The following is a 10,387-nucleotide window of genomic DNA, read 5'->3' on the forward strand; positions in this document are numbered from 1 at the left end:
ATTATACACTTCCCAAACATGTATTTTTACTCATTGGTATATTTTCTTAACAATATACATGGTGAAAAATCAATTCCAGATCAATTGATATCACTTTAACTCTTTCTTATTTAATAATGTAATCCATAGTATGGCTATTCTAGTTTATTCAACTTTCCTCTGTGAATGGGTGTTTACTTTGTTTATACTTTTTGCCACAACAGATAATTTTCCAAGAAACTTTCTTGCATATGTATATTCTGTATTGGTGTTTTTATTTCCATGGGATAGAGTCCCAGGAGTAGGATTTCTGGGTCAAAGGGCACAGATTTATTTTAATTTAATAGATATTTTCAGATTGCTTTTTCAAATGACTATATAAATACAGGGTGGGGCAAAGTAGATTTACAGTTGTTTGTGTGGGAAATAATACAATAAGTAATAAATACCAATGCAAGAATAAACTGTAAACCTACGTTTGCCCCAACCTGTGTCCACTTCCCAGCACTGGGTGAGGGTTCAGGGCTCTAGTGCCAAGTGCTAGTGTGAAGCCAGTCCACCTCCAGGAACATCCAGTTAGTAGGTGTTGGGAGGGACTCAGGAATCTGAATTTTTCTCTCCATGTAACTTGATAGGAAGCAGGATTTAGGAGTCACAGGTTGACCCTGAGGCAGGATTTACCAAGAGGGAGAAATAAGGGGCAGGGACATTTGAATGGACTCCTTTCTACAAATGGCCTCGAATGTAAACTTATCACATCATTGCCAAATAACATTATAACATTATAAGTAACTGAGACACCCCAACATGACTGAATAAAGAAAATATTAGTAATTCAACCTTAAATGTATGCCTCATTATCTATCCACCCCACTGGTAATATTTATCCTTCGATAAATTTTTGTTGTTAGCACAGTTTCATGATAGAACACTTCCATCTGTGATGGAACACTTTAAATTCAATTAAGTCTATAGCTTATGCATAACATATGGCTATTATTCAAACAGTAATTGGAACAATACTTTCAGCAGTATTATTTTCCTGTAAAAATTCTATTTTTTATATCAATCAAAATACTTCAATGTTCTAATTCTTCTGGGTAGAGAGACAAATTATTGCATTGTATTGGATAAAATGAAGTATTTATTTGCTCAGAGTAACTATTGAATATACTATATGTTTTATAATCTTGTGTTGGCATTTCTTCATTCTTGTCTTTCCTATTCTTCCCTCCCTCTCTCCTAATCTCTCCCAATCCCCTTTCCCTCCTGATCTCCTTCTCCGTCTCTCTCCTCGACTCCCTCCCTCTCTCCCCTGGCCCATGTCCCCTTCCTCTGCCCTCTCTCCAACCAGGTCCACCTCCCAGCCCCACCAGGTCAGCCTCTGGAACTGCTGCAGCCCCAGCACTGGCCACTAGGGGCCCTCTGCTCCCCTGGCCTGAGAGGAGAGAAAAAGTATTTTATCCAACTTTCTCAACAGAAATACTGTTAATTCTCATGGATATTTTCCAAAGAATATCCCCAAGTAAACCAAGGGAAAATAAGAAGAAATGAAGAAAAGGTGCTCCCAACAGCAAACAGTGGCCTCCAAGTTTAAGACGGCTGGAAGCACCCAGGGCCTCCCTCATGAAGCTCCCAGCGGGCTGACATTATTTCCTCCTGCGTCTTCAGCCCTGGGGGAGCTCAGGACATTCTGATGCCACTTGTCCCCGCGAGCGAGAGCGAGCGAGTCACAGCTCTGGCTTGTTCCCCTAACTCTGCCCTCAGCTGGGGTCATCTCTTTATTTGAGCCATTTGGGAACACATTCCTTTGGGACACACTGCAAATATTCTTTCTCGGTTTGTTTATTTACTTATTTATTTGGGACTTTGCTTAGGATGATTTTTCATGAAATTATGTTTTTAATTACATAGTCAAATTTATCTTTTCTACTATTATTACTTCTGGGTATGGCGTCTCGTTAGGAAAGTTTTCCTGCTTCCAGGTTATAAAAGAATTAATCTTTATTTTCTTCTAGAATTTATTTGGGTTTCATTTTTGACATTTAGATCTCTGACACATTTGGGATTTGCCTTTACACGAACTCTTAAATCACCCCCTGGGCACAACTTTCACTGGTTTGGGGTATGCTATTTTCTGGGAAGAGTCATCATAATGACTGACCATAACTGCTTATATTCCCATTCAGTACATTGCAGTTTAAGACAGATGCCAATAATAGTAATAATAATAAAATCTATGCTATTAGCTAACTTTAATTAACTAGAGCTTGCTCAATTCTAAGCATTTGACAAGCATTATGTCATTAGAATGGACTCCATAAATACTGTTAAAAAATACAAAATTCAACTGAGTGAATTTGAAGATCTAATTGGCTTTGTAAAGTGACTAGGGGACCAGGCAGCTACCAGAAGGGGGCTCAGAGGGGCTGTGCCCAGTGGAAGGTTTTTATAGGAAGAGGGTGGGACAAGGGAGCTTTAACAAAGGGAAAAAAAGGATTGTTTGGGGGCCAAGACGTCTTTTCTTTGGAGGAAGAGAATGGGGAACGATTTTATCATTCAGATGGCCTCTTTCTAAGGGGGACAGAGAGGGCCATGTGACGGATTGCCTTGCTGGTGGTTGGCCAGAGAATTCTAGACTGGGTGATTATGACTGTTTTTCTGGGAGAATGTGACAGAGTCCCCCCTAACTTGGTAAATCTGACACCATGAGTGACACTGATCATGGTGATAAGATTTTCCAAAATGATGAACAATTCCTGCTGAGGTTTGAACAAATCAAAGCACACTTTCCCTCCATTTACACAGTAATGTCATTCCTGGACAAGTTGGTTATATAACAAAACCATGCCGAAGAATTTCAGTTTTGGGAGTGATGTGTGAGTGGGATTGCTTTTAGTCTTGGGACTGCCCCAGGCAGTGTCCTTACCCCCAACCCACGAAATGCCGGGAATGTCCTCTAATCATTATGACAACCCCAAAGCACCGCTCAGTTTCCAATGTGTCATATTAAATGAGAAACACTGAGTTGGATGCTTTCTGTTCCAAATAACAGGAACAAATCCATACACACTTAACAGGCAAATATTTATCATCAGTCCAGGGTACAACTTCAGGAAAGGCTTCATCCAGGACCACACAGTTCGGCCAGCACCTAATTTCTCCTATTTCTCCCCTGCCCCTCTTTTCTGTACTCTGTTTCCTAAATGTTGGTTCTACCCAGTATTCTCAGCAAAATGTCCCTGAGGCTTCATTCTGACCCTGTCCCCGCTCCTGAACCAACCATGTAGCTGACAATCGGAGCCCACCCCTGGAACTGGGGGGAGGTCAGTGCTACGCAGTTTTTCCCAAAGGAAATCTGAAGGTGCGCCCCCTGCAGGAGAGGGATGGGTGCTGAGCAAACAGCAGCAGCCACATTTCTGTGGTCAGTGTGTCTGAGGATGGGTCCTGAAACTCAGCATTTTCACACACTTCCCAGGAGATTCTTTTCAGTGTAACACAGCTTTTATGGAGACATAATTTCATGCCAACAAGGATTCTCATTTCGCCACATCTTCCACAGGGCTTGTCATTGCCCTCATTATGGCCATCTTCGAGGGTGTGCAGTGAAATTGTTTTTTTTTTGATTGATTGATTGATTGATTTGTAGAGAGAGAGGGAGAGAGAGAAACATTGATTTGTTGTTCTAATTATTTACGCATTCATCGGTTGCTTCTTCTTCTTCTTCTTCTTCTTTTTTTTCCTTTATTGATTCTACAGAGAGAGAAAGTAAGAGGGAGAGAGAGAGAAACATTGACAAGAGAGAACATCACTGGCCACCTCCTGCATGACCCCCCCCCCTGGGGATCGGGCCCACGACCTGGGCATGTGTCCTGACCGGGAATCAAACTGGTGACCTCTTGGTGCATGGGTCGACGCTCGACCACAGAGCCACACCAACTGAACATTGGTTGCTGTTTGTATGTGCCCTGACCGGGGCTCAAACCTGCAATCTTGGCTTATCAGGACGAAGTTCTAACCAAATGACCTACCCGGCCAGGGCTGAAGTTGTTTTTTTGTTTTGTTTTTTATCCTCACCTGAGGACATTTTTTTGTTTTTTATTCAGATAGAGTGGGAGGGAGAGAGAGAGAGAAACATCGAGTGGCTGCCACCCGCACGACCCAACCAGGGCCGGGGAAAAACTGCAACCGAGGTACATGCCCTTAGCGGGAACCGAACCCGGGTCTCTCTGGACTGCAGGCCAATGCTCTAACCACTGAGCCAAACCGGCCAGGGCTGAAGTTGTTTTGATATGCATTTCCCTAAGGACCAGTGATGCCCAGCAGCTTGTCCTGTGCTTACTGGCCATTTGTACTTCCTTGGAGAAATGTCTGTTCAGATCATTTGCCCATTTTTTAAAGTGGGTTGTTTATCTTTTTATTATTGAGTTGTAGGAGTTCTTTATATATTTTGGATGCAAGTCCTTTATCAGATATGTGATGCGAATATCTTATTCCATTTTGTGAGTTGTCTTTTCATTTTCTTCATGGTGTCCTTGGATGCATTAGAGCTTTTAATTTCAATAAAAATCCAGCACATCAAATTTCTCTTTAATCATTTGTGCATTTGGTGTAGCACCTAAGAAATTGCAAGAGATCCTTCCATATCCCAAAGTTTGAGAGCCAGAGGTCTTTGAAAACATACTTTTATTTTTTCCTTAATTTATTTTAAAAGTTTCATTGGGCCCTGGCCAGTTTGGGTCAGTGGTTAGAGTGTCAGTCCTCGGACCAAAGAATTGTGGGTTTGATTACTGGTTGAGGGCATGTACCTGAGTTGCAGGTTTGAACCCTGGCCCCAGTTGGGGTCGTGCAGGAGGCAACTAATTGATGTGTCTCTGTCACATTGATGTTTCTCTCCCTCTCCCTCTTTTCCACTCTATCTAAAAATCAGTGAAGTCCGGCTGGTGTGGCTCAGGGGTTGGATGTTGACCCATGCGCCAAGAGGTCGCCAGTTTGATTCCTGGTCAGGGCACATGCCCAGGTTGTGGGCCTGATTCCCAGTGGGGGGCATGCAGGAGGCGGCCAGTCGATGTTCTCTCTCACTGATATTTCTATCTCTCTCTCCCTCTCCCTTCCTCTCTCTCTCAAATCAATAAAGAAAAAAAATATATATATAAAATAAAAATCAATGGAAAAATATCCTCATGTGAGGATTAAAAAAAAATAAAAATAAAAGTTGTATTGGGTTAGGCCCTGGTCCTATAGTGGTGCATACACCAGACAGAGTTCCTGTCCTCATGGAGTTTATGTCTGTCTCTGGAGGCATACTAAAAACAGATAAACAGAAAAAAAAATAGGTATCATAACCCGGGGTACGTTTCCGTAGAAGAGAGAGCTCTGAGAGAGAGAGGTTAGACTCTCAGATCGGCGGGGAGGACATCCGGAGGTGACATCGAAGCTCAGATGCGGAGGGTCGGAAGGACTCAGCCTGTGAAGGGTGGGGGAAGCAGTCCTCCCGGCACAGACGGCACACTTCATGACTTCGCTCGGACTAGTTTTGTGTGGGCTGCTGACTTGAAAAGATCTTTTACATCAAAGGTGCCTCATCACATGTCCACTCTTCACTAGCATTTAGGGTTCGCTTGCATGAGGCCTCTCATTATTTCCTTATTTGGTTTCAGAAGTCTTTGTGGCTTATGAAATTGATCCGGGAAAGGAGAATTATTATATATCTTTCTCTTACTTTTTTGAAAACATAATAATTCTTGCTCAAATGAATGTTGTTTTTCATACGCCTGTCACCTATACAGCGATATATAGTGAAATCATTACTTTAAAAAAATATGTCTTTATTAATTTTAGAGAGAGAGGGAGATAGAAACATTGATGTGAGAGAAACATCAATTGGCTGCCTCCTGCACGCCCCCTACTGGGGATCCAGCCCACCACCTGGGCACCTGCCCTGACTGGGAATCAAACCTGTGACTTCTTGGTGCCTGGGCCAACGCTCGACTAGGAGCCACACTGCCCGGGCATGAAATCATTACTTAAATAATTTTTCTGTTTTCTCTGCGTTCGACTGAGTACTGTTGACAGCTCAATATCAGCTCCAGAGGGAAGAAAAACCAATCTTCAGAGCGAGTGAAAAGATGCTTTGTGGGCAGTCATTTCCACCCTAGAACGCACAGTAAGTTCTGGGCTCCTGCGCGATGGGAAGAAAAACCTTTGTGATAAATAATAGATCTGATAATGAGCAGCAGGAGAAACAAATGTTTTCAGCTGAAGCCTTCACCGTGGGTTAGGGTAAGTACAGGCTGGGCAGTTTTTGCGTCACGGGTGGAGAGAGAGCCCAAGAGCAATAATTGTTGATCTCCATTCCTGCCGTGCCAGTCACGGCCTCTATTTTCAGACCTCGCTTGAAAGTCAACTTGAAAAGAGGCTTGGCCCTCAGGTTCTGTGGCACTAGGTGGTTTACTTACACTGTGCATTTCTCGACAGAGAGGCAGGTATGAGTCCGCTCATATTTTTTAAGACGAAGCTGAGGTTCAGAAAGGTTGAAGAACTCCCCCAGGGTGGCAAAGCTCAGCCAGTGTCAGAGTCAATGCAAATTAAAATAATAATAATAATAATAATAATACTAACTCGGGATTTCAGAACTGAAGTATAAAAGACTCTGGCAAGCCGACCGCTTGCAGCTCCTTCCGCACCGGGCTTGCTGTTGACCAAGACTCAGAGGAGTTTCAGCTTCCAGTTTTTGACCAAATAAAACACCTGTCCTCCAGGAATATTAAGCCATCCATTTACTCTTTTCTTCCCATTATCCCATGTGTCCCTGAAGACAAGCTGGGTGCTTGGCAGGTGCTAGGCAATTATCCTTCTAAATGCTGCCTGGACGGCCTAATAACCACAGGAAAGCATCCCCACAGAGCCCAGTCTGCAGACAAGGGAATGAGCGATGCACTTACGAAGATGGAGTTCTGGGGAATGGGAATCTGCTCTGGGGACAGCACCAATTTCTGCTGGAGTTTGGTGAACTTACCTTCTTACTTGATTCTTCGCTGTCCTGTTTCTTTCTCCCTCCCTCCTCCCTTCCCTTTTTAAAGCAGTTTGACTGTTTGCTTCGACTTTTCGTCCCCTGGGTAAGTTCGCTGCGTGGAAAAGGCAGGAGAGGGGAAATCAGCCTTAGGAGCAGGCTCCCTTCTGTCCTGGGACCTGCAGCGCCCTTCTGTGTGTGTCCTGCCCATCGCTCTGGCCTTTGGGATCGGAGGGAGGGGAGGGCAGCCCCGTAAAGGTCTGTTTACATCCACCCGCCGCCCACAAGGGTCGTGGGGTCCGCTCAGGCGAGCTTCGCGGTGGCTCCCCGGTGATACTCCCGGGGCCCGGGACAGTGCCTGGCACCAGGCAGACGCTCACACGTTGGCCGGATGAATGGAAAGGTGAGCAGGGAAGGATGCTAGGAGTCCAGGCGAGACGGGGGGAGGAGATGGGGCTGTGCGGAGCCTCCGGGAAGAATCCGAAAGTATCAGGGTGATGCAGAGAGGAACGGAGAGGGGACGTCCCAGCGGCTGGAAGGGGGACGGAGGGATGGGACCGGGAAGGCCCGGGCAGAGACCACGGGGTTTGCAGGAGCCAAGAGGGGCGAGCCGAGAGGGTAAGGGCGAGACAAAGAGCCGCGGCGAAGCCGATCGTGGGAAGAAATGGAAAAGGGGCGGCGGGGGGCGGGCGGACGCGCAGGAAGGGGCGTGAGGACCGAGAGGGGCAGCGCCGGGCGGGGCGCGGGCGGCGCGAAGTTCCCGGCCTGCGCCCGGCGGTCCGCGTGCAGGCGGCCGGGCGGGAGGAGCGAGCGGGCTCGGGGCTGAAACCCGAAACCTCCGGTCCCCGCGCGGCCGGGAGGAAGGAAGCGGCGGGCGGCCAGGCGGGCGGTGGCCGGTCGGGCCCTGCGCTGCCCAGGCGGCCACCCCTCGGTGAGTAGGAGGGGCGCGGGCGGGATGGAGCGCGGCGGAGCTGGGGGTGCAGAGCGGGGGCGGGGCACGGGCCGGGGGTCTCCTCGCCCCTCTCCCCCGCCTCTCCGTGCCGCCGAGGTCGGGGCTGCCCCTCGGCCGCACCCCGCCTGGCTTTGGGAGCCCGAGGTCTTTGTGGATGGTCTTGGGGCGCGCCCCTCCCCGGCGGCTGGGGGCTTCGGAGTAGCCCCGCTCGCAGCCACGCCCCGTTTCCCCGGCGCCCCGAAGCCCCTGCCTGGACCGGAGGAGGGAGGACGGCGGTGCGTGCGGGGGCCGGCCGGTGGGGGTCGCGCCCCAGGGGCGGAGGGGCTTCAGGCCCCGCTCCCGGACAGGTGTGTGGGGCAGAGCGGCCTCCCCCTGGGCCGGAACCCGTGAGGACCAGGTGAGCAGCATCTTACCCGCGGGGTTCAGGGCGCTGTTTCTCCACACCGGGCGGGGGGCGCGCCCAGAAGTCTCCGGGCTACCTTGGTGCCGCGGGGTGGCGCCTCTGCCCCTCAGATCTGCGAGAGGGAGATCCGGTTAACTTTGGGGGACTTGGCCAGCCTCGGGCGCTTAACCCCGTGCAGCCTTTGACAAAGGCCTGCGGGACGAGAATGTCTGCGGACGGGCCAGGATGCCTGGGTGACTTCTGAGAGGTCCGCTCGCCAGCACCCGCGCAGCTGGGCACGGGCTTCCCTTCAGTCACATCTTTGAGGCTATTTTTGTGCCATAGTGAACCTTTGATCAGGTTTTGCGAGGTGGTTTCTAGAGCAGGTCGCTTGAAGTCAGAAGGTGGTTGGCTTGGGAGGGAAAGGACTTGGCTCTCCGCTGTGTTCAGTGGGGATAATGGGACGGATCGTGGGCCCGCCTGTGCGGCTGCTGGAGGCTGGGGGCGGACGGGGCGCCGGGGGCCTCCTCCCATTCAGCCGGCCCCTTTCTCTGTGACCAGGACCTGGGCAATCCAGAGCAGGTGACTTTCCTTTAGAATCATCTGACGCAGCCTCTGGGTGAGACAGGGCAGGAGAGGCCTCTCCCAGGTGGAAGAGCAGAAGGAGGAGGTGGAAGGGACCCCAGGTCACACAGCCCGGGGCTCCATCTAACTCTCTTTAACTGGGAATTCATGCCACCCGTTTGGGCACTTCCTCCAGAGCACCCCCCTTTTCCTGTCCTAGGCCACCCATCTTATCTTACACTTGTAAGATGCTTACAAGCACTTTCATATGCTTGTTTCTTTCACGTAACCCCTTGTGAAGCGCTGTACCCCCATTGTACAGGTGAGGACGCTGATGCTCAAGAGAGGGCAAGTTCTCTGTCCGGCAAATTGGAAGCCAGCGTGGAGCTCGGGGCTTTTGGCCTATCACTGGCCCTGAACACAGGACATGGCCCTGCCCAGCTGCCCCACAGCACCCCAGTGAGATTAGGGGCCCCTCACAAGGAGACCTGCTTGGCATTTTAGAAATCCCAGGCCCCCTGGTACTCAGCTGGTCCTCTTGCTGCAGCCCCACGCAGTGGGGTCAGAGATAAGAAGGGCCGTGTGGTCAGAGGGGCTAAGCTCTTCGTTGGGGTTGGTGGAAGGCAGAAATGGGCTGAACTGTAACTGACCTAAATGTCAGCCAAAGGAGGTTCAGATCTGTGTAGTGTAAACCCTGTGCTGGCCGAGGCCGGTCAGGAGGCCTCCCTGCAGGAGGACTGGGTCAGGGCTGTGTAGGACATGCCTCCCAGTAAGAGACAGGTGCAGGAGCGAAAGGCTGTGGCGCTGTGTTGCCTGGTCCGGATTTGGAGGGGAGCTAGACATTTTTATGGGGAAAAAACTCTACATTTTTAAGGTTGGCAACCAGTCCTGGCCAGTGTGGCTCAATTGATTGGGTGTTGTCCCATGCCCAGGAATTGAATATTCCTGGTCACATGCCTGGGTGGTGGGCTCCATCTCCAGCAGGGGGCGTGCAGGAGGCAGCTGATCCATGTTTCTCTCTCTTCCTGTCCCTTCCTCTCTCTCTCTCTCTCTTTCTCTCTCTCTCTAAAATAAATAAATAAATAAAAACATATTTTAAAAAATAAGTAAAGTTGGCAACTATTTCAAAACAGTTTCAAAGTGCGCAGGCTGGTTGCGGCCTGCTGCCTTGGCCCTTGGGAAGCATCCGCCAGTGTGAGCTGCAGTCAGGCCGCCGGCGGGGAGGAGGCGCTGTTCTTCCCTGAGAACAACAAAGACACCAGGACACTGGAGCTCGCTTAGTGCCACCTGGAACTGGAGGAAGGACTGACTTATGACCCAACTGCACCGAGTTTTTCCTCCTGGTTTTTCATTGAATCTGTGATTCCATCAATTTGTGAAGCTCTTACTACGTTTAGGGTTTAATCCTTTCCTTGTTAGTAAGTCCCATATCTTGCCATCAGTGTTTTCTCCATCTTTGCTTATTGTACCTTTGTGCAGAAGTATTTAATTTTCACAT

This window comes from Molossus molossus, unplaced genomic scaffold (assembly GCF_014108415.1).
Source record: "Molossus molossus isolate mMolMol1 unplaced genomic scaffold, mMolMol1.p scaffold_m16_p_20, whole genome shotgun sequence".
NCBI classification, from domain to species: domain Eukaryota; kingdom Metazoa; phylum Chordata; class Mammalia; order Chiroptera; family Molossidae; genus Molossus; species Molossus molossus.